Source organism: Triticum aestivum, chromosome 3B (assembly GCF_018294505.1).
Source record: "Triticum aestivum cultivar Chinese Spring chromosome 3B, IWGSC CS RefSeq v2.1, whole genome shotgun sequence".
NCBI lineage: Eukaryota > Viridiplantae > Streptophyta > Magnoliopsida > Poales > Poaceae > Triticum > Triticum aestivum.
In genome coordinates, this window is record NC_057801.1 from 367,996,911 (window position 1) to 368,023,237 (window position 26,327).

Sequence of the window (26,327 nt, forward strand, 5' to 3'; positions counted from 1 at the left end):
TTCCATCATTCGGTTACTTACAGCCCTTTACTGGCCTTTTCTCCTTGTAGGCCAAATTCAGCCTGCGGGTATAGTAGGCCCGTTTGTGGCCTGTTAATCCGCTGGGCCATTTTTATAGTGTCACCAAATACGGCTGATTAACGATGCCCCGTTATGGTCGGCCCATAACGAACAATTCCAACTCTAGCCCATTTACGACCCATAATGCAGTTCGTTATTGGCCCATGTTTGACCAATCGATCCTACGGCCAGTAGAAGGCCCATTGATGCTATGGTCCGTAGAAGGCCCGTTGTTTCTACGACCCGTAGAAGGCCCATTGTTTCTACGGCCCGTAGAAGGCCACTGTTTCTACGGCCCGTAGGAGGCCCATGGCCACTACGGTAAATATGAAGCACATGGTTATTGTGGCCTAGTTTTAAAAATTAGGTTATTGCGGCCACTAGCAAACCGCGGAAAAAGAACTGCACCGACTACAAGCAAACAAAGAAAAAAGACAACAAGGAAATAAATAAGCAAGCAACTTACGTGATGAGGACATCAATACCGTTGTTACACCCACAGCCCCTACTGCTACATATACTGGACTAATTACTAGAGCTCGGCACGCCAATTAAATTATCAGGTACTTTCGTTTCTTGGTAATGTGATGAGGACATCAATACCATTGTTACACCCACAGCCCCTGCTGCTATACATACTGGACCAATTACTAGAGCTCGCGCACTCCAACTAAATTACCAGGTACTTTCATTTCTTGATAATGATTCTAATGTTCATGAGAATATGATGCTGCCTAAATTGGATACATTTGTTTTGCTTACAAATGAAGGGCCTAGCTTGGAGAAGGATGAACATTGGAGCAAGAGAAAGCATGGAGATGATGGCATGCGCAAGGGGAACAAGAACGGAGTTACGAGTGATGATTTCAGGTCTTTGAAGCCACCATAACGAGTGCATGAAGCCTTGGACGAAATATACAAGATGCCACTTCATAAATTTCGTCCAGAGGCTATTATAGGTGCTGCATCACCTTTTTATTGGGCCAGGCCCATGTAATTTCGAAATACATTAATATAGGCTATTTTTAGAGTCCGTATGTGTGGGGAAACAAGAGATAGGGTTGATTTCGGACCCCTCCACCAAGGGCCACGAAATTCCCCCTCTCTTCCTCCATATATACAACCCTTAGGGCACCGTTTAGACTTTGGGTTTTGTTTAGATTAAAGTTCGCCATAGCTGCAACTTCACGTACTTCATTTGTGTTCAACGACCAGACAAAGGCGTCATAGAACCCCACCTTGATCAATAAAGCTATCATCTTATATTCGCAATATCCTGATTGCAATCTCAGTTTCTTTCTTGTTCTTCGTTTGCTCGCAGGAAACAGACCCTCGTGGTCAGGTTGATTGTGCTCCGGCGTGATCAATAACCTCTCGGAGTTGGTTTAGCGATTGTTAAGGTGTGGCGTCCTCGCACGTTCGTAGTCGGATCATCAAAGTCGACTTCCACCAAAGCAAAATCCATTATCTCATTGAAAGACGGGAGACCTTTGCCTCTATCAAGTGGTATCAGATTTCCAGGTTGCTCGGTGAGATTTTATAGTTTTTCGTAGTTTAGATCGAGTCTGTTCTTCATACCTATAGTCCACGAAAAAGCCACAAAATAAAATTAGGGTTAGTTCATCATATCTGAACCAATCTGAGCCTTTGCATAATCTTTTTAGGGTTTTTCTTTGTTGAATTTGCGATTGCATCGTCGTGTCTAGTTGCTGGTCTTAGCGTCTAGTCTTTTAGAGTTTCGAGTTCTGGTCATAAGTTGTCATGCCGCCACCGCACCATCATCATCGCCCCTGCCACCTACCACCACCGCTCTGAATCCGTATCCATATACCAGCACCAATCCGTGTCCATATACCACCACCGATCCATATCCATATACTACCACCGCTACCACCACCGCTGCCATATACCACCACCATATATCCACCACCAATCCGAGTTCCTTGCATATTAGGTTTGTTTCCGAGATTCATCTAGTTTCCGATTCGTGTTTCCTCGCCGGAGTCCGGAAACCACCCTCCGTTTAGGCCCAAAATTTTCCGAAAATGCACTTGTCGGAAAATTTTCTGGCTATCCTATTTTTAGGTGTTTCTAAGCGTATTGAGACAGTCGCCGTTATAGAAAGTTTTTTTTGACCCGTTTCCAGTTTTTGGGTCCGGGCAGTCGAAAAAAAATTTGGTCGAACAAATTTCGTGCCCATCCTGTCAGTTTGACCTGGGAAGAGTTTTAAGACACTCGCCATTATAGTGATTTTTTGCAAAAAAAAAGAGCAGCGCAAAAAAAAAGCAGCGCAAAAAAAGAGCAAAAAAAAAATTCCAGAGTGTGCTTTTCCCTTGTTTACATGCAGCACCGTGATTTTGTTAGTGTTCTAGGCTCGCATCTCTACCACGGTCTAGCCTAGGACCAGCACAGTACCGTCGTTGAGCGTTTATTCAACTTTGCATCTCTGAATTGATTATTGCTGACCCTTTTTGCTACCATATTATAAGCCTTCCCAGCTCCACATACATCTACGTCGTGCGTTTGACTCTCCCTGGTAATCGCTCTATCCAAGCTTTGAGAGTTTTGACTATAACGGTTCCCGGTCACCGCGTGCTGTTGGGTAAGAACTCATAAGAATTTGAGATTTGCTTGACGGATTTGTGACACCCACCACCACCTCTTGTTAGTAGTCTATAGGATCATATTCTTGTGTGTTTCTATTGCTGCTAACCATGCCAGGATCACAAGCCGACGAGACTGACTGGGAGAACATGACGAATAAGGAGTTGCATGATAAATTTCAGCAAATGATGAGTGGACAGGTGCAAGATGTGTTAAACAGATTTGAAGAGGCCGTGGAGAAGATAGATGGCATGGAGAAGACATCCGAAACAAAGCTCGATAACAAGTTTAATGAATTGCTCACGCATCTTCCACCACCACGACCCGCTGCACCTAATGCACCTCTCCAACAACAACAAGAACGACTACCTCCACGTCGCGAAACAGACCTCCGCCGAGCGAGCTGTGTCCCTCTTGCGTTTGGCCAAACTGTTGGTGCTGCTATTGATACTTTTGTGGCTCCTGCTGCTGATGCGGAGGAGGATGATTATGTGGGAGATTACGAGGATGAGGTTGATCAAAATCAGAACTACCTGCAACCACCTGCACCACAACCACCAGGTCGTCCACATGCAAATATTCGCAATGGTAGGCCTGCACCACCACCTCAGGTACGAGATGATGTCCATATTCCTAAACTGAAATTGAATATTCCACCATTTGAGGGTAGATATGTTCCTGATATATATCTTACTTGGGAGTTAGAAACTGAATACCGGTTTACATGTTTACAATATCCTGAGGAGAGACGGGTTGCTGCTACTGTTTGTGCTTTCACTAGTTTTGCATGTGTATGGTGGTCTGAACGTTGTAGATTATATCCTATTCCAACTACTTGGGCTGCTTTGAAAACTGCTATGCATACGCGTTGGGTTCCACCATATTATCAACGTGAATTTCTTCAAAAATTGCAGCATTTAAGACAAGGAAAAAATTATGTAGAAGAATATTATCAGGAATTACAAACTGGCATGATTAGATGTGGTATTGTTGAGGAGAATGAAGCTATGTTTGCATGTTTTCTGGGTGGATTAAATAGAGAGATTCAGACCATTCTAGAGTATAAGGAGTAAACTAATATCACTCGTTTATTCCATCTTGCTTGTAAAGCTAAACATGAAGTGCAGGATCGACAAGCATTGGCGCGAACTAACTTTTCTGCAGGCCGACCTTCATCATGGACACCGCCTGCATCTTCTACTTCAACTGCACCAGCACCTCAATCAGGTGCCTCCTCCAGACGTGATACAAGAAAACAGGCACAACCACCATTATCTGCCAAGAGCGCACCTGCCGGGCCTGCACAGAGTTCTTCTTCTTCCATGGCATCAACAGGGCACACAAGTGATATTATTTGTCGTCGTTGTAAGGGAGGAGGTCATTATGCGAGAGAATGCAAATCTCAGTGTGCGATGATTGCTACCGAGGATGGTGGATATGAGTCCGCTAGTGACTATGATGAGGAGACTTTGGCTCTTATTACACGTGAAGAACATGGTGGAGATGATCTAATCATGAGATGCAATACATGGCTCCTGAAGACGCTGACAGGTACGAATGTTTAGTTGCTCAACATGTTTTGAGTGTGCAGGTCACACAAGCTGAGCAAAATCAGAGGCACAATTTGTTCCATACCAAGGGAGTTGGTGAAGGAACGTTCTGTGCGCGTCATCATAGACGGAGGTAGCTACAACAACTTGGGTAGCATGGAGATGGTGGAGAAGCTTTCTCTCACCACAAGACCACATCCACATCCTTACTACATCCAATGGTTCAACAACAGCGGCAAGGTTAAGGTAACACGTACTGTTCGTGTGCATTTTAGTATCTCTACATATGTTGATTATGTTGATTGTGATGTGGTACCTATGCAAGCATGTTCCTTATTACTTGGTAGACCATGGCAATTTGATAAAAATTATGTACACCATGGTAGAAACAATCAGTATACTCTTGTTCATAAGGATAAAAATATTACTTTGCTTCCTATGACTCCTGATTCTATTTTGAAAGATGATATTAATAGAGCTAATAAAGCAAAACAGGAGAGGAATAAGAGTGAAAATAGATTGTGGCAAAAGAATTTGAGCAACAAATGAACCCTAATAATAAACCATCTAGTGTTGCTTCTGAAATTAAATTGAAAAGTGCATGTTTATTCGCCACCAAATCTGATATTGATGAGCTAGATTTCAGCAAATCTATTTGCTATGCTTTTGTGTGCAAAGAGGCATTATTTTCATTCGAGGACGTGCCTTCCTGTTTGCCTCCTGCTGTCACTAACATTTTGCAGGAGTTCGCTGACGTCTTTCCACAAGAGGTGCCACCGGGATTACCGCCTATTCAAGGGATTGAGCATCAGATTGACTTAATTCCCGGTGCTTCACTACCAAACCGTGCGCCATACCATACCAATCCAGAGGAGACGAAGGAGATTATGCGTCAAGTACAAGAGCTTCTCGAAAAAGGTTATATACGCTAATCCCTTAGTCCTTGTGCTGTTCCCATTATTCTAGTGCCGAAAAAGGATGGTACATCACGTATGTGTGTTGATTGTAGAGGCATTAATAATATTACTATTTGTTATCGTCATCCTATTCCTAGGCTAGATGATATGCTTGATGAATTGAGTGGCTCTACAATATTCTCAAAGTTGATTTGCGTAGTGGATACCATCAAATTCGTATGAAATTGGGAGATGAATGGAAAACAGCATTTGAAACTAAGTTTGGATTATATGAGTGGTTAGTCATGCCTTTTGGGTTAACTAATGCACCTAGTACTTTCATGAGATTAATGAATGAAGTTTTACGTGCTTTCATTGGACAATTTGTGGTAGTTTACTTTGATGACATATTGATTTATAGCAGATCTTTGGAAGAACATTTGGAACATTTACGTGCTGTTTTATTGCTCTACGTGATGCAGGTTTGTTTGGTAACCTTGGGAAGTGCACCTTTTGCACCGACCGAGTATCTTTTCTTGGCTTTGTTGTTACTCCACAGGGAATTGAAGTTGATAAAGCCAAGATTGACGCTATTGAGAGTTGGCCGCAGCCCAAAACGGTCACACAAGTCAGGAGTTTTCTTGGCCTCGCTGGATTCTATAGGCGTTTTGTGAGAGATTTCAGCACCATTGTTGCACCTCTCAATGAGCTTACAAAGAAAGATGTGCCTTTTCTTTGGGGTACCGCACAGGAAGAAGCTTTCACGGTATTGAAAGATAATTTGACACATGCTCCTTTACTCCAACTTCCTGATTTTAATAAGACTTTTGAGCTTGAATGTGATGCTAGTGGAATTGGATTAGGAGGTGTGTTATTACAAGATGGTAAACCTGTTGCATATTTTTCTGAAAAATTGAGTGGGCCTAGTCTGAATTATTCTACTTATGATAAAGAATTATATGCTCTTGTTCGGACTTTAGAAACATGGCAACATTATTTATGGCCCAAAAAATTTGTTATACATTCTGATCATGAATCTTTGAAACATATTAAAAGTCAAGCTAAACTGAATCGTAGACATGCTAAATGGGTTGAATTCATTGAGACTTTCCCTTATGTCATTAAACACAAGAAGGGAAAAGAAAATGTTATTGTTGATGCATTGTCTCGTCGCTATACTATGCTTTCACAACTTGACTTCAAAATATTTGGTTTGGAGACCATCAAAGATCAATATCTGCATGATACTGATTTTAAAGATGTAATGCAGAATTGTAAAGAAGGAAGAATGTGGAACAAGTTCATCGTTAACGATGGATTTGTGTTTCGTGCTAACAAGCTATGCATTCCAGCTAGCTCTGTTCGTCTTTTGTTGTTGCAGGAGGCACATGGAGGAGGATTAATGGGACACTTTGGCATGAAGAAGACGGAGGACGTACTTGCTACACATTTCTTTTGGCCAAAGATGAGAAGGGATGTTGATCGTTTTATTGCTCGCTGCACTACATGTCAAAAAGCTAAGTCACGATTCAATCCTCATGGTATATATATGCCTTTGCCTGTACCTAGTGTTCCTTGGGAGGATATATCTATGGACTTTGTTTTAGGTTTACCTCGAACAAAGAAGGGGAGGGATAGCATATTTGTTGTCGTGGATAGATTCTCGAAAATGGCACACTTTATACCATGTCATAAAAGCGATGATGCTGTTAATGTTGCTGATTTGCTCTTTCGTGAAATTATTCGCTTGCATGATGTGCCAAATACTATTGTTTCAGATCGTGATACTAAATTTCTTAGCCACTTTTGGAGATGTTTATGGGCTAAGTTGGGGACTAAACTGCTTTTTAGTACTACTTGTCACCCCCAAACTGATGGACAAACTGAAGTAGTCAATAGAACATTGTCTACTATGCTTAGGCTGTTTTGAAGAATAATAAGAAAATGTGGGAGGAATGCTTGCCTCATATTGAATTTGCTTATAATCGTTTATTGCATTCTACTACTAAGATGTGCCCTTTTGAAGTTGTGTATGGTTTCCTACGTCGTGCACCTATTGATTTGTTGCCTCTTCCATCTTCGGAGAAGGTTAATTTTGATGCTAAACAACGTGCTGAATTGATTTTAAAAATGCATGAGTTAACTAAGGAAAACATTGAACGTATGAATGCTAAATATAAACTTGCTGGAGATAAGGGTAGAAAACATGTTGTGTTTGCACCTGGAGATCTTGTTTGGTTACAATTGCGTAAAGATAGATTTCCTGATTTGCTCAAATCAAAGCTAATGCCACGTGCTGATGGTCCCTTTAAGGTGTTAGAGAAAATAAATGATAATGCATACAAACTTGAGCTGCCTGCAGATTTTGGGGTTAGTCCCACTTTTAACGTTGCAGATTTGAAGCCTTATTTGGGTGAGGAAGATGAACTTCCGTTGAGGACGACTTCATTTCAAGAAGGGGAGGATGATGAGGACATCAATACCATTGTTACACCCATAGCCCCTGCTGCTATACATACTGGACCAATTACTAGAGCTCGCAAACGCCAACTAAATTACCAGGTACTTTCGTTTCTTGGTAATGATTCTAATGTTCATGAGAATATGATGCTGCCTAAATTGGATACATTTGTTTTGCTTACAAATGAAGGGCCTAGCTTGGAGAAGGATGAACATTGGAGCAAGAGAAAGCATGGAGATGATGGCATGCGCAAGGGGAACAAGAACGGAGTTACGAGTGATGATTTCAGGTCTTTGAAGCCACCATAACGAGTGCATGAAGCCTTGGACGAAATATACAAGATGCCACTTCATAAATTTCGTCCAGAGGCTATTATAGGTGCTGCGTCACCTTTTTATTGGGCCAGGCCCACGTAATTTCGAAATACATTAGTATAGGCTATTCTTAGAGTCCGTATGTGTGGGGAAACAAGAGATAGGGTTGATTTCAGACCCCTCCACCAAGGGCCACGAAATTCCCCCTCTCTTCCTCCATATATACAGCCCTTACGGCACCGTTTAGACTTTGGGTTTTGTTTAGATTAAAGTTGGTCATAGCTGCAACTTCGCGTACTTCGTTTGTGTTCAACGACCAGACAAAGGCGTCACAGAACCCCACCTTGATCAATAATGCTATCATCTTATATTTGTAATATCCAGATTGCAATCTCAGTTTCTTTCTTGTTCTTTGTTTGCTCGCAGGAAACAGACCCTCGTGGTTAGGTTGATCGTGCACCGGCGTGGTCAAAAACCTCTCGGAGTTGGTTTAGCGATTGCTAAGGCGCGACGTCCTCGCACGTTCGTAGTCGGATCGTCAAAGTCGACTTCCACCAAAGCGAAATCCATCATCTCATCGAAAGACGAGACACCTTTCCCTCTATCATAATGATTCTAATGTTCATGAGAATATGATGCTGTCTAAATTGGATACATTTGTTTTGCTTACAAATGAAGGGCCTAGCTTGGAGAAGGATGAACATTGGAGCAAGAACAAGCATGGAGATGATGGCATGCACAAGGGAAACAAGAACAGAGTTACAAGTGATGATTTCAGGACTTTGAAGCCACCATAATGGGTGCATGAAGCCTTGGACGAAATATACAAGATGCCACTTCATAAATTTTGTCCCGAGGCTATTCTAGGTGCTGCATCACCTTATTATTGGGCCAGGCCCATGTAATTTTGAAATACATAAGTATAGGCTATTATTAGAGTCCGTATGTGTGGGGAAACAAGAGATAGGGTTGATTTCGGACCCCTCCACCAAGGGCCACGAAATTCCCCCCTCTTCCTCCATATATACAGCCCTTGTGGCACCGTTTAGACTTTGGGTTTTGTTTAGATTAATGTTCGCCATTGCTGCAACTTCGCGTACTTCGTTTGTGTTCAACAACCAGACAAAGGCGTCACAGAACCCCACCTTGATCGACAAAGCTTTCCTCTTATATTCGCAATATCCAGATTGCAATCTTAGTTTCTTGCTTGTTCTTCATTTGCCTGCAGGAAACAGACCTTCGTGGTCAGGTTGATCGTGCTCCAGCGTGGTCAAAAACCTCTCAGAGTTGGTTTGGCGATTGCTAAGGCACGACGCCCTCGCACGTTCGTAGTCGGATCGTCAAAGTCGACTTCCTCCAAAATGATAGCCACCATCTCATCGAAAGACAGGACACCTTTGCTTCTATCAAGTGGTATCAGATTTCCAGGTTGCTTGGTGAGATTTTATAGTTTTTCGTAGTTTAGATCGAGTCTGTTCTTCATACCTATAGTCCACGAAAAAGCCAAAAGAAGTTAGGCTTAGTTCATCCTATCCGAACCAGTCTGAGCCTTTGCATAGTCTTTTCAGTATTTTGCTTTGTTGAATTTGCGGTTGCATCGTCGCGTCAAGTTGCTGGTCTTAGTGTCTAGTCCTTTAGAGTTTCGAGTTCTGTTCACAAGTTGTCACACTGCCGCCGCATCATCATCATCACCGCTGCCATATCCCACCATCATCGTCACCGCTGCCATATACCACCATCGTCGTCACCGCTGCCATATACCACCATCGTCATCACCGATGCCATATACTACCATTGTCATCACCACCGCCATATACCACCATCGTCATCACCGCTTCCATATACAACATATTCACCGCCATCACGATAATCCATGTCCACCTCCATCAGTGATTCGCCACCAGTCCGTGTTCCACCGCCCTAAATATATCCGCCACAAGTCCGAGTTTCCACCAGATTCATCTCCGCCACTAGTCCTAGTCCGAGTCCAGTATTTGTTGGTTTGATTTTGATTTCCAGATCACGCCTTACTCCGAGTCATGACCAAGTCAGACTTCCCAACATCAGTGCCACCCGTACAAGAAAAATAGTTCCAATTTAAAAAAAACTAAGTCTGGAAAATTCTGGTTAGGCAGTTTTTAGACCATTTGTAGACTTTTTCGAAAAAAATTTGTTGCGGAGCAAAAAAAGAGCAAAAAAGGTGCAAAAAAAGATAAAAAAATCAGAGTGTGCTCCTCCCTTGATTACGTGTCGCGCCGTGATTTTATTAGTTTTCTAGGCTCGTGTCTCTAGCACGGTCTAGCCTAGGACCAGCACAGTACCGTCGTTGAGCATTTATTCAACTTTGCATCTCTGAATTGATTATTGCTGACCTTTTTGCTACCATATTATAAGCCTTCTCAGCTCCACATGCATCTGCGTCGTGCATTTGACTCTCCTTGGTAATCGCTCTATCCAAGCTTTGAGAGTTTTGACTACAATGGTTGCCAATCACCGCCTGCTGCTGGGTAAGAACTGGTAAGAATTTGAGTTTCGCTTAACGGATTTGTGACACCCACCACCAACACTTGTTAGTAGTCTATAGGATCATATTTGTGTGTTTCTATTGCTTCTAACCATGCCAGGATCACAAGCCGACGAGATTGACCGGGAGAACTTAACGAACAAGGAGCTTCATGATAAGTTTCAGCAAATGATGACTGAACAGGTGCAAGATGTGCTGAACAATTTTGAAGAGGCCACGGAGAAGATCACTGGCTTTGAGAAGACGTTTGAAACAAAGCTCGATAATAGATTTAATGAACTGCTTGCGCGTTGAGGGAGTCCTGGATTAGGGGGTATCCGGACAGCCGGACTATATACATCGTCCAGACTATTGAAGCGTGAAGATCCAAGACTCAAGACTTCGTACCGTGTCCGGATAGGACTCTCCTTGGCCTGGAAGGCAAGCTTGGCTATCCGGATATTGTGTTTCCTTCCTTGTAACCGACTCCATGTAAACCCTAGGCCTCTCTAGTGTCTATATAAACCAGAGAGGTTGATCCTTAGAAGGCCGATCACAATTACAATCATACCATCATAGGCTAGCTCCTAGGGTTTAGCCTCTACGATCTCGTGGTAGATCTACTCTTGTACTACCCATATCTTCAATATTAATCAAGCAGGAAGTAGGGCTTTACCTCCATCGAGAGGGCCCGAACCTGGGTAAACATCGTGTCCCTCGCTTCCTATTACCATCAGCCTAAGACGCACAGATCGGGACCCCCTACCCGAGATCCACTGGTTTTGACACCGACATTGGTGCTTTCATTGAGAGTTCCTCTGTGTCATCGCCGAAGGCTCGATGGCTCCTTCGATCATCATCAGCAACATGGTCCAGGGTGATACTTTTCTCCCCGGACAAATCTTCGTGTTCGGCGGCTTCGCACTGCGGGCCAATTCGCTTGGCCATCTGGAGCAGATTGACAGCTGTGCCCCTGGCCACTAGATCAGGTTCGGAAACTGAACTACGCGGCTGATATCCGCGGAGATTTGATCTTCGACGGATTCGGGCCTATGCCAGGAACACCGGACAGTCACGACGAGCACGGCTTAGACCTGCTGTCAAACAGTGCTCGGGATATCACCCCTACAGTAGCCGCGGACCTAAATCCGGAGCAGGCTGCGTTGCCTAAGGACGGAGGGATGGACCCCGCCCCGCAGGCCGTACACCCATCGGCGGTGGAGCCGAACACAGGCCTCACTTTTGAGGAAGCCTATGATTCCAGAACTCCGGACTCGTATCCGGCTGTAGGTTCCAGTCCGCACGCTCCCGAGCCCACAGATCCTGGTTGGGCTACGGTAATGGAGTTTACCGCCGCAGATATCTTTCAGCACTCGCCCTTCGGCGACATGCTGAACTCATTAAAGTCTCTCTCTTTGTCAGGAGGCTCTCAGCCGAACTATGTCCGGCTCGAGTGGGAAGCAGGTAACGAAGGAATTCGTTGCCCACCCACCACCCACTTCATTGCCACCCTTGATGATTTAACCAACGTGCTTGACTTCGACTCTGAAGGCATCAACGGTATGGACGACGATGCAGGGGAAGATTCAGAATCTCTGGGGCACTGGACTACTACCTCGTCACACGATATATACATGGTGGACACGCCCAGGGAGGACGACGGTGACAATCTGGAAGATAAAACCCCCGAGCAAAAGCCAAAAGGACGGCATAGACGCCGCTCAAAGTCTAGCAACAGTAAAAACAGCGACAAGAGCGCCAGAAAGATTGACATACCAGTCAACTTCAAAGGCAACAACAACCACATGGACCCAGCGATGGAGTAGGAGGAGCCAGGTCATGTCAAACAAAGTTTGGAGCGGATGCCTGATCAAAATGATCCCGAGGGACGAGTCCATCAAACCGACCCAGAACAAGAACACAGTCGGGACGATGATGCATTCATCATCCCGGAAGAACACGTGGAACGAGACAACCTCCATAGAAAGCTTATGGCCACAGCGCGGAGTCTAAAGAAGCAGAAGTAGCGGCTCAAAGCCGCACAGGAAATGCTCAATCGCAGATGGAACAAAGTGCTAGACACTAAAGAAAGATATGGCGATGATCGACATAGAAAGAGCTATCCAAAATGCAAGCTACTACCAGAATTCGACGACGAGGCCGTTCCACCAAAGAATAACACCCCTGGGAGGTGAGACGTACCACTCCATAACCGCAACAGAGCAGCTACCGACGCCGCGCACGACTTACGTGAACACCTGGACAAGAAAGCTGGTGCAGCCAGGTCCATCTACGGATCTAAAGGACATACCCCGGCGAGGGACTACGGTCACCAAAACGACCATACCAACCAAATACCAGTTCGGAACAAGCACCGGACACAGCAACAACCGACGACATGCCACAACACGTCCAGATACAGAGGGGCTGCTCACCCCCTGTGCTTCACCGAAGAAGTACTGGACCATGAATTTCCACAGGGTTATAACCTGTGAATATAGAGGCATACGACGGAACGATAGACCCAGGGGTCTGGATCAAGGATTTTATCCTGCATATACACATGGCTCGAGGGGATGACCTCCACGCCATCAAATACCTTCCCCTCAAGTTGGAGGGACTAGCTAGACACTGGTTGAAAAGCCTCCCCGAAAATTCAATTGGGAGTTGGGAGGAACTTGAGGATGCTTTTAGGGGCCAATTTTCAAGGGACTTATGTCCGGCCTCCGGATGCGGACGATTTAAGTCACATAATCCAACAGCCCGGAGAGTCCGCCCGCAAGCTTTGGAACAAATTCCTCACTAAGAAGAATCAAATCATCGATTGTCCGGATGCCGAAGCCTTAGCGGCATTCAAACACAGCATCCGCGACGAATGGCTCGCCCGACACCTCGGCCAAGAAAAGCCAAGGACAATGGCAGCCTTAACAAGCCTTATGACCCGCTTTTGCGCGGGTGAGGATAGCTGGTTGGCCCGTAAAGGCATCAGCGACCCAAGCACATCCGAAATAAGGGATGGTAACCGGAAGCCACGACGTAATAAAAGCAAACGCCAAAACAAGGAAGAGAGCCCGGACAACACAACGGTCAATGCCGGATTCAGGGGCTCTCGACCCGATCAGCAAAAGAAGCCATTTAAAGGCAGTAAAGAGGGACCGTCCGGTCTGAACAGAATCCTGGACAGACTATGCCAAATTCATGGCACCCCCGACAAACCCGCAAACCACACGCACAGAGAGTGCTGGGTCTTCAAGAAGGCCGGTAAATTAAATGCTGAACACAAGGGAAGGGAGACACCAAGTGAAGACGAGGATGAGCCTCGCCAGCCGAACACTGGGGGACTGAAAAAAATTCCACCAGAGGTTAAAACAGTAAATATGATCCACGCGACTCACACATCTACGAGAAGGCACGAACGCGCGCTCAGCGACGCGTATGATATAGAGCCCATCATACCCACACCTAACTACTGGATGGCTTGTCCGATCACTTTCGATCACATGGACTGCCTAATAAGTATTCGGCGCGAAGGATCGGCGGCCTTGGTGCTTGACCTAATAATCGACGGATACCATCTCACCCACGTCCTCCTGGACGGTGGCAACAGTCTCAATTTAATACATGAGGACACTGTCCGCGGGATGGGGATAGACCCATCCAGAATCAGTCAAAGCAACACCACCTTTGAAGGGGTGATACCAGGCGTTAAAGCCTACAGCAGGGGCTCCGTCGTACTCGAGGTAACATTCGGCTCCCAGGCAACTCCAGAAGCGAAGAACTACTATTCACCATCGCACCATTCCAAAGCAGCTATCACGCGTTGCTTGGAAGAGCGGCCTTCGTCCGCTTCAGCGCAATACTGCACTATGCTTAGCTTCCACTCAAGATGCCCGGTCCACGTGGCGTCATAACCGTTAACAGAAACACAGAGCGCACCTCACGCACAGAGGAACACGCTACAGCCCTAACGGCCGGACTATAAGCGGCTTCTCATATCCGAAATTATGATTGGTCATTAAGACCACAAACGCGGTTAGACGAGTCCGGCAGCCCGGATAAACCAGGGCACCGTATATGTAATCTCATAGAGGACACCAGGGGCTATAAATATTTAATACAGCCCCACGCTTGGCTCAACCTTATTGGCAGGCCGACATCTTACACTTTTATTATCCATCGCATACTTACGTTGTAGTCTCCTACGAGTTCTCTTTTTTTACAGACAACGTTCGCGTGATACCCTTCCAGAATACGGCACAACGGAGACAAAGGCGCAGACGTGCAGCAGTGCCCCGCTCAAAGGTTTCTCTTTAGATTAAGCCCCTGTGTAAACCTTTTATATTGCCTCTTGTTGTTTAACCATCCCATTGGTTCCACACCCACAGAGGATACTGCCGTTATTGGCATTTAGCCACGACAGATTAACGCACGTACCCGGAAATACAGGGTTTTCTGTTACATAGACCGAATACCTTCGGGAGTGTTCGGCGTCACGAGTTTGGCCTTATATGCATCAGCTCCGAATCATGTCTTTGGTCAAATGTTGTGTTTGCCCAGCTCCTGGGTTTGCCGCCTTACGTTCTGTTTTTATCGGCTAAGGCGGCCAAAGGAGAACTACTGTGATTGTGCCCTTATTGTTCCGGATGAACACCTCAGTAGAGAAAGCCGAAAACTGACTGTCATGATACAGTGAGAGACTGTTCAACCACTCGAAGACTCCCCGGAATCTTTAGGATTCCTCCGCATTACCGAAGGGCCGTTTCTCGGCCGTGTACATATGTGCCCCTATTTGGATGCACACAAAAGTACTAGGGGCTACATAGTAGCCCCACCTTTAGATTCCCATGGCTGAGCGAAGGTGTTACAGCTATATAGTCCGGTTGCCTAGTTCGACGTGCGATCACCTCCTTAATCGACCAAGACGTTGGATCAAGCGTCATTACGCATTTTTTTTGTGAACACCCCCGCATTGTATGCGTGGGGGCTGAAGCCAACGACTGCTAACTTTCGGATTACTTATATATATATACTAAAACGGCCGCACAGGGGACACAACAATACTTTAAGGCAAAAAGTATAAATACAGCCTCATAATCAAACTAGCATTGTGTTTACAATGATTCGATTTTTCACTCGAACAATATACTCTTCGAGCACTCCGCCTCTATTAAGCGGGCACCTTCTGTTACCTGCTCCAAGTAGTGCTCGGTCGAATACTGGCCTCCCGCCGGATTCTGGGTCGCTATAAAGGTGGCCTCCATATCTATCCAATAGGCCTTAACGCGGGCAAGAGCCATTCGTGCGCCCTCTATGCACGTCGACCTTCTCATGGCATCGATCTGAGGCACGGCCCCAAGGAATTGTTGCACCAAACCAAAGTAATTGTCCGGCTTAGGCCCCTTCGGGCAAAGATGGTCTATTACAGACCGCATCGCAAGCCCGGACAGCCTATGAAGCTCCGCCACAGCTGCCATCTTCTCACTTAACGGCAGCGGGCGAGTGGGAGCATTGAACTGCGACCAGAAAAGCTTCTCCACTTCTTTATCACCCTGACCCTCGAAAAACTTGGCTGCATCAGCTGTACTCTTCTCCAAGTCCGCATACGCGTCTGCAGGACTCCAGTGTCCATCCAGGGGAGCGTACTTCAGATCAAAAAATTCATTCGCAGTAAATAGGAGCCCCAGCCGTGATTTTGCCGGCTTGTTGAAGCTCCTCCCGCACACCCCTGACTTCAGTCCGAATCTCCTTGGTGGCATTACGTGCCTTGTCCAGGTCGGCCGAACTAGCCTTATGCTCCTTTTCAAGGAGCTCATATCGGTGGGAGGCATATTTTAACTCCACAGCCATTTCGGCTATCTTTTCCTCGCTTCGGCGGTGAGCAGCCTGTTCGGCTCTCAATTCTTCGGCCGCCTTTAGGGCAGCCGCATTGCTAACCCGAGCTTGTTCTTTGGCCTGAGCAAATTCCGCCCTCATGGCTTCCACGGCAGCAGCACCATCTGCAGTCCAAGCATATTGCGTTAATACCATGCCACTCTCATATTTTCCTATACAAAATAACAAGGAAAGCAGAGCACATACCTTGTGACTCGTCCAGTCGCTCGTTCACCAGCGTAATATCGGCATCAATAGATCCAATTTGCCTCCTTAGTTCGGCAACTTCAACGGACTGTTCGGCAGCCGGATCCTTAGATACCTGCACGTATGTACAGCGGAATCAGTACTTATACAAAATGATCCTCCGTTTGCCGCCTATGGCGGGCAACCAGAGTCTCAGGGGCTACAGTCTATATGGAGCACACCTAGCGCGTGTCTCACAGCCAAAAAATAGTGCATTTTTTACAACATACCTCAAAACCTATGAGCAGACTCGTAAATGCTTCATTCAAACCGCTTGTAGCGGATGGAATCTTCTGGAGCACTGCATTCATTAATGAGCGGTGCTCTTCCGAGAGCGCGGCTCGCTCCAGTAGGCCTGTCAGCGCGTCCGGCCGGACATTGAACTGTGCCGGACCCTTCTCATCCCCCCCCCCCGTGGGAGTTGAACGCTTCGGGCTTAGAGCGGCTAACGCATTGGCTTCCGGCTTCGGCAGGTCCGGACTCCTCCGTGACGACACCTCGGTGTCACCCGCTTCACGAGGCGGAGAGGTGGGTGGAGTCTCGCTCTCCATCATCTTCGGAGGAAGATCCCTCGAAGACGAACTCTATTGAGAAGAGCTGCTAGCCGGACTGCAAAAGACGAATCCTAGTTATTGATCTAGGAGAAACACAGTACCTTCGAATTAACGATCGACTTATAGCTCGATGGAGGGCTGGACCGTTGGTGGGCATGACGCGGTGAGGGTGCCCGTCAGGCCAAAGCCCCCTGGTGATATCTTTTTCCCTGGTTTGGGTATCTCCGTCTCCAAGTCTTTGGAGACGGCCCTTTTCTTCCCGCGCCGGGAGGAGGCTTTAGCCTCCCCTTCCCGACTATCCTCCTCAGGGGAGGTAACAATTCCCCCGGATCGGATGTGCACCGTGTGAAGTTCGGTTTCTTCATTCTTCCCCTTGTCTTTCCCTGAGGACATTTTGCTGAGTAACCGGTCAAGCATCTTGGCCATGGTGGGACCAGGCGAGCCTTCGAGAAGTAGCGCCGGACACCTGATTCTCTCCGCCTTGCTGAGCCATTCCTGGCCACACATGATTTTCAGAATAACAACTATGAAAAATATGAAATAAGGTGTCCGGTATCAAGGTTACGTACTTGGGTATCTAGGCGATTGCAGCTTAGGCCCGCATCCTTGGTGGTGTCCAGACACTCTACTTTTGGTCTGAAGAATAATTTGCACATCCCTTCGAGCTTCAGGCCAAAGAAGTGCTTAACAGTCCCCGGACCCTCTGGATTGAACTCGCACATCCGGAGAGGCCGGCGTTGGCACAGAAACATCTGTCGGATTAACATCACTTGCATTATGCTGACAAGATTAATGTCCCTCTCAAGAGGCTCCCATATGAGGCTCTGCAGTACTAGTACGTCACTAGTGGCCCCCAGTTCCGTCCTACGTCAGTCCAAGGCGCTAGTTGTGGCGGAGGGCCCGAGCAGAACTCGGGGGCGGCCACCCACTTATGCCTCCGGGAGCGGTGACATAAAACCACCTCCATTGCCATACATCGGACACTTCTAGCAAAGAACCCTCTGGCCATGGGGCATCGGCGTTCCTGCTTATTACGGCGCCTCCACACTCCACATGTCGCCCCTCGATCATCTTCGGCTTCACATTAAAAGTCTTGAGCCATAAGCCGAAGTGTGGAGTGACGTGGAGAAAAGCCTCACACACAATGATGAACGACGAGATATGGAGGATAGCGTCTGGAGCAAGATCATGAAAATCCAACCCGTAATAGAACATGAGCCCCCTCACAAAGGGATCGAGGGTGAGGCCCAAGCCGCAGAGGAAGTGAGGAACAAACATGACGCTCTCATTGGGCTCTGGTGTAGGGATGACCTGCCCTGGAGCTGGAAGCCTGTGCTGGATGTCGGCGGTCAGATATCCGACCTCCCTAAGCTTCGCGATGTCCTCCTCTTAGATCGAGGAGGCCACCCACCGGCCCTGAGGGTTGGATCCGGACATATTGGAGGATCTGGGGTGTTGGATCTTAGGTCTCGGGTGTTAGAACTCAAGGTACGAGAAGGCGCGAGGAAGGTGGAAAGGAGGCATAGGCCTCGGCCCCTTTATAAAGGGGGAGAATATCAAGAGTCCTCAGCGCAACCGTTTGAGACTTATCTAAAACCACACGGAGTCATGCCAATGGTCGTCGTGGGGTTATGCACGCCCCTATTGATGGAAGATCCCGTAATAAGAGGAACACGATCTCTGTTTGGTAGGATGTGTCAATAAAATCGCCTCGCAACGCGAGTCGAGGTGGGACAAGAAATGCCGGTTCGTGTTGAACCAGGCCACGATGCAGAGGCACGACGAACGGAGGTTGCCAACAGATCAGATTTATGCTATGTTCCCTATTATGGTATGTGAGAATCATCTTGCAGATCCGGACACGGTTTAAGTGTTCGATAAATACTTTGGAGTATTCGGAGATGGAACCCGCCTTGCAATGCCGAAGACAAGACTGCGTGCCGAACTCATCGTCATTGAAGCCTGGTTTAGGGGCTACTGAGGGAGTCCTGGATTAGGGGGTATCCGGACAGCCGGACTATATACATAATCCGGTTAGTCATAAAATCCTACCTAAAACTTGTAGATCACTTAATATGATATGTTTGATTCCTTGCAATTGTTTTGCGATATAGAGATGGTAATATCAGGGAGGTTCTAGTCGATGGTTGTGTTTAGTAAGGATATTGGTGTTAAGGTTTGTGATTCCCCAAGCATGCACGTATGGTCTCCTAACTATGTAACCAAATTGGCGCACATTGTATTTTGATTGTTTATCTTTGCGTGAAGGTCGGGGGCGCACGATGGTTAACTCCTACCAACCTCCCCCTAGGAGCATGCGTAGTAGTACTTTGCTTCAAGGGCTAATAAACTTTTGCAATAAGGATATGAGTTCTTTATGACTAATGTGAGTCCATGGATTATATGCTCTCTCACCCTTCCATCATTGCTAGCCTCTTCGGTACCGTGCATTGCCCTTTCTCACCTCGAGAGTTTGTGCAAACTTCGTCGGTGCATCCAAACCCCGTGATATGATACGCTCTATCACACATAAGCCTCCTTATATCTTCCTCAAAACAGCCACCATACCTACCTATCATGGCATTTCCATAGCCATTCCGAGATATATTGCCATGCAACTTCCATCATCATCATATACATGACTTGAGCATTCATTGTCATATTGCTTTGCATGATCGTAAGATAGTTAGCATGATGTTTTCATGGCTTGTCCGTTTTTCGATGTCATTGCTATGCTAGATAATTGCACACCCCCGGTACACAACCGGAAGCATTCATATAGAGTCATATTTTTGTTCTAGTATCGAGTTGTAAGTAAATAAAAGTGTGATGATCATCATTATTAGAGCATTGCCCCAGTGAGGAAAGGATGATGGAGACTATGATTCCCCCACAAGTCGGGATGAGTCTCCGGACTTTATGAAAAATAAAAGAGGCCAAAGAAGCCCAAATAAAAAAGAGGCCAAAGAAGCCCACCAAAAAAATAAAAAAAATAAGCGAAAATAAAAAAATGAGAGAAAAAGAGAGAAGGGGCAATGCTACTATCCTTTTAGCACACTTGTGCTTCAAAGTAGCACCATGTTCTTCATAGAGAGAGTCTCCTATGCTATCACTTTCATATACTAGTGGGAATTTTCATTATAGAACTTGGCTTGTATATTCCGATGATGGGCTTCCTCAAATTCCCGAGGTCTTCATGAGCAAGCAAGTTGGATGCACATCCACTTAGTTTCAGTTTGAGCTTTCATACACTTATAGCTCTACTGCATCCATTGAATGGCAATCCCTACTCCTCGCGTTGACATCAATTGATGGGCATCTCCATAGCCCGTTGACTAGCCGCGTCGATGTGAGACTTTCTCCCTCTTTGTCTTCTCCACACAACCTCCACCATCATACTCTATTCCACCTATAATGCTATATCCATGGCTTGCGATCATGTATTGCGTGAAGGTTGAAAAGGCTGAAGCGCGTTAAAAGGTATGAACCAATTGCTTGGGTGACACCGGGATGGGCATGAGGGGTACCTTGTGTTCAGAAAAGGGAACATACAAGACTATATGATTTTGTAGTGATAATGTTCTTTAGCATTGATATTTTGAAAGACATGATTGCTTGTTGGGATGCCCGAAGTATTATTGTTTTTATGTCAAATGATAGACTATTGCCTTGAATCACTTGTGTCTTAATATTCATGCCATGATTAGATTACATGATCAATATTATGCTAGATAGCATTCCACATCAAATATTATCTTTTTTATCATTTACCTACTCGAGGACGAGCAGGAATTAAGCTTGAGGATGCTGATACGTATCCGCCGTATCTATAATTTGTGATTGTTCCATGCCAATATTCTACAACTTTCATATACTTTTGGCAACTTTTTATATTATTTTTGGGACTAACATATTGATCCAGTGCCCAGTGCCAGTTCCTATTTTTTGCATGTTTTATGTTTCGCAGAAAACCCATATCAAGCGGAGTCCAAACGGGATAAAAACAGACGGAGAATATTTTTGGAATATTTATGATTTTTGGGAAGAAAATCAACGCGAGACGGTGCCCGAGGGGGCCACGAGGCAGGGGGTGCACCCCTGACCCTCGTGGGCACCCCATAAGGCGGTTACTACTGTTCTTTGGCGACAAGAAAGCTAATTTTCAGAGAAAAATCTTGGCAAAAGTTTCCATCCAATCGGAGTTACGGATCTCCGGATATATAAGAAACGGTGAAAGGGTAGAATCTGGGAACACAGAAACAAAGAGAGACAGAGAGACAGATCCAATCTCGGAGGGGCTCTCACCCCTCCCATGGCATGGGAGCCAAGGACCATAGGGGAAACCCTTCTCCCATCTAGGGAGAAGGTCAAGGAAGAAGAAGAAGAAGAAGAAGGGGTGCTCTCTCCCCCTTGCTTCCGGTGGCGCCGGAACGCCGCCGGGGGCCATCATCATCACCGCGATCTACAGCAACACCTCCATCATCTTCACCAACATCTCCGTCAACTTCCCCCATCTATATTCAGCGGTCCACTCTCCCTCAACCCGCTGTACCCTCTACTTGAACATGGTGCTTTATGCTTCATATTATTATCCAATGATGTGTTGCCATCCTATGATGTCTGAGTAGATTTTCGTTGTCCTATCGGTGATTGATGCATTGCTATGATTGGTTTAATTTGCTTGTGGTTATGTTGCTGTCCTATGGTGCTCTCCGTATCGCACAAGCATGAGGGATTCCCGCTGTAGGGTGTTGCAATATGTTCATGATTCGCTTATAGTGGGTTTCTTGAGTGAAAGAAGCATAAACCCGAGTAAGGGGGTTGTGGCGTATGGGATAAAGGGGACTTGATATGTTAATGCTATGGTTGGGATTTACCTGAATGATCTTTAGTAGTTGTGGATGCTTTCTAGAGTTCCAATCATAAATGCATATGATCCAAGAAGAGAAAGTATGTTAGCTTATGCCTCTCCCGCATAAAACTTGCTATCGGTCTAGTAAAGTAGTCAATTGCTTAGGGACAATTTCACAACTCCCACCACCACTTTTCCACACTCGTTATATTAACTTTATTGCTTCTTTATCTAAACAGCCCCTAGTTTATATTTATGTGCTCTTTATATTCTTGCAAACCTATCCAACAACACCTACAAAGTACTTCTAGTTTCATACTTGTTCTAGGTAAAGCGAACGTCAAGCGTGCGTAGAGTTGTATCGGTGGTTGATAGAAATTGAGGGAATATTTGTTCTACCTTTAGCTCCTAGTTGGGTTCGACACTCTTACTTATCGAAAGAGGCTAGAATTGATCCCCTATACTTGTGGGTCATCAGCTACCGCCCAGTCGACGACCTCTATGAGGACTGGCTCAATCGCATCGCCGAGCTCGTCAGTGCCGCTGGAGATTTTGCTGCACCGTTCCACTCGCTGCCTCAACCACCACCTGCTACCGGAGATGTATCTCTTGGTGCGCCTCCTCCGCCTCCGAGGCAAGACGCCATCATTGAGCCAAGCCAGGTGGCACCTAGGCGTGATCCACAGCGTCAGGCGCCCGCGCGTGATGAAGCAAGCTGCCAGGTGGTCTAGCAGCCACAAGAAGATGCGCGTGCTCTGCCGGCGCCACCGCGTTAAGACCGCGGGCCGCCTGTGGTGGCGGTGCATGAACGCCAAGACCAAGCTCCACCTCCACGATGGTCTCTCATGACCACAATAGGGTGTCGCGCGTTCACTTCGGAGTTGCACAACGTCGTCTGGCCAGGGAAGTTCAAGCCCGACCTGCCTCCATGCTACGACGGAACCGCCGACCCTGCTGAGTTCCTGTAGCTCTACGAGCTAAGCATCAAGGCGGCCAGCGGCGATGAGAAGGTCATGGAGAATTGGTTCTCAATGGCCCTCAAGGACGGTGCGCGCTCCTGGCTCCTGGAACCGCCCGTAGGATCGATCTCCTACTGGGATGAGATGCGGGAACACTTCATCGCCAACTTCTAGGGCACTCGCGACCGCCCACCGGCCGCGGGTGACCTGCAACGCGTCAAGCAGCAACCAGGAGAAACCCTGCAAAAGTACATCTAGCGCTTCAACAACGTTCGCCTCAAGATTCTCAAGGAGTTGGACGAAGCCATCATCTCGGCGTTCAACAACGGCGTCTGGGACATCAAGATGAAGGAGGAGCTCTCCATACACGAAGACCTATGCACGGCCCTTGAGATGTTTAACATGGAAACGAAGTGCACAAGAGCTGAGGAGGGACGTCTCTCCCTCCTCGAGCTCCCCGATGCAGACCCAGAAGACAAGAAGGCCAAGGCCAAGGACATGAAGTGCAAGGGGCCGGCCGTGCTCGCAGCCGAGCCGGAGATGAAGCGCAGCTGCTATCACCCGGAGTCATCCAAGGGCAATCGCCCGTTCTGCGTCTTCCACAACGTGCATAGCCACAACACCAATGACTGCCAGGAGCTCAAAGCCATCCATGACGGGCGCCTCGGTCGTCGCTTTGAGCGTAACAATCAAGGCTACCTCCGTGGAGGAGGCCGAGGTGGAGGACACTGGGACGGCCATGACCATCGTCAGGAGTGGCGTGACCAGCCTCCGGAGGACCGCTGGCAGGGCCAGCCTTGCGAGGGTTCCTGGAGGGATCAGCCTCGTGAGGATCGACCTCAAGGCAACGCTGGTATTCCCCTGCTGCTGCCGACACCAAGAAGGAATGAGGACCACCATCACGATGAGGGCGTTGGGGTCTTCCAAGAGCCTCGTGCCATCGCCTGCATCCTAGGCGGCTCCCAGGCCCCAGCCTCTCACCGCATCTTCAAGCAGTTCACACATGAGGTGAATGCAACCCTTCCCATGCTCGAGGCGATGCGCCTGCTCAGGTGGTCCAAGTACGCCATCACCTTCGAATCCCCCGACCAGCTCAACTGCACGGCCACAGCTGGCGCGCTCCCAATGCTCTGCTCGCCCATTATCAGCAATGTACTCGTCACCAAGACGCTCATCGATGGCGGTACATGACTCAATGTTCTCTCTGTCCAGACGTTCAACAGGCTCCAAGTGCCATATCAGTAGCTTCAACCTACCAAGCCCTTCTCAGGAGTGACCGACGGCTCCACGCATCCGATCTGGCAGGTCTGCCTCCCCGTCACCTTCGGCAAGCCCGACAATTACCGCACCGAGCTCATCGACTTCGACGCCACCAACATTCGCCTGCCATACAATGCCATCCTCGGGTACCTAGCTCTCACCAAGTTCATGGCGGCAACGCACCACAGCTACAACGTCCTCAAGATGCCAGTGAACTGCGGTATCATCATGGTCGCTTGCGAAGAAAACGACGCGGTGTGCTTTCTCGAGCATGCCTACCAGGCTGCATCATTCGAGAACCCTGATAGCGAGGGCGCCGTCCTCCCTCCCGAGGCCATTCCGAAGAAGAAGAAGCAGTTGCTCCGCCTAGGATATCAAGGGGGTGGGGCGTTCGGCGATGTCGCTTCAAGCCCTGCTTCCGCGGGCAGGGCGCCTCCCCCTCTCACATAGGGAGGCATGCCCGGCGCCCCCCTTGGGCTGGGCTCGGGGGCTCTCCTCTGGAGGGCCTCCGACTTGGCAAATCTCACAAGGGAGGTGTTCGGGAACCCTATGGAGGCATGCTTCAGTGCATGCTTCTGCGGAGAGAGCGCAGGGCGCGAGGCACCTGGTGCTCAGGAGTTCGTCAACAAGGCAGCCGAGGAGATTCAGGAGGCAAGAGTCATGCGGGGCAATAACCACCTACCACCAGGCGCAGCTCCTTGCCTAGGCGAGGATGAGGAGCCACGGGTCTGTGTTGACATCTTGGGGCTCAACAGGGCCGTGTCTCAGGAGCTCTTCTGGCCATCCCGTGTTGGCCGATGCGAGGGCCCCCCTCACAGCTATGTCCGCCACATTCCAGCGCCACATGCGGGTATCCTGGCAGCTCAGGAGGCTAGGCGCCAGGCGATCCAAGCGGAGATGCGATGGATCCTCATGAGCCCCCAGGATCTCCAAAGCCTCCCAAGGTTCAGGGACAGGGCGGCTCGTGATGAGTGACTTCTGCAGCATACGCCTTCTGCAGCATATGCCTTCTGCTACTCCAACACCTCTTCAGCAACGGTGCCAGGTGACATCTTTTAGTTATTTCATCCCCGCGGGCTGCACTATCCCCAAGCCATGTGGGTCCATCCTTGCGGCATGTATCCTTCTTGCATTTATCAGAACTGGTTTACCTTCTTCCATGAGTTGCTTTATGATTATCACCCGCTTGCTTCATGTTCTATACCCCACACGACCTCCCCGCATTGCTGACTCGCCTTTTGCTCATCCCGCGGTGGGGCTACACATGCTAGCACGGCGTTTGTGCTCGGGTCCGTCCCTGCAACGCTGACAAACCTGAGAGACCGAGCTCTGGCTCGCGGCCTGCCCCGCGCATGTCACCTCACCAGGTCCTCAGTGCCTTCATCTCCCTGTGAAAAGATCAATGGGCAGGCGGCAAACATGGTTCAGGGTCATATTCTCCTCCACAGGCTAACTCGCAGGAATATCCGGAGCCTAACTACGGGCAGGCCCGACGGCCACCCCCCTGTCACATAAGTCACTTGCACGTTAAAGGGGGGCTCCTGAGCATCGCACCTCAGGAGCTCCTACTGACTCTCCAGCCCTCACCCCCTGGCCTTGACCACGGCATCGTGACCTGGCATACCAGCGGCGGCTGAGCCTCGCTCGAGGGCTGGGACCCGAGGACAAAGAGCATCTAGACGAGCAAGAAAAGGGGATGGCTGTCGCCAGCCCTACCTAGAGGCGCCATCATTAAGGTACGAACGGGCACCACGCAAGGGAATCGCTGCAGGCTCAGTAAGATAAGTCACTCGCATATCAGCACGAACCTAACGACTCAATTCCATGACCTTCACAGTGTCACTCGGGCAATGTCGCTTTCCTTTCCGGCCCTTAGGGAGCAGCTTGCACGCCAAAGGGGACCCCGTGAGCATCACGCCTCAGGAGCTCTCACCGGAGCTCGGGCCGCTCACCTGGCGTACCAGCAATTGTTGAAGCCTGCCTGGGGTCTGGGTTTTGTCGGCGTAGAGCATTGAGATACCTCGGGAACGGAAATGGCGAACCGTGCTGGAGTAGGATACGCAATATCAACACAGTACTACGAGGAATAACATTGGAACAAAAGCATTATCATTTTTTACATACCCCCACGGGGCTTGTCATAATTCCACACAGGGAAACAAAAGAAGGAAGACTCCAGAGGACCGAGCCAATGGGG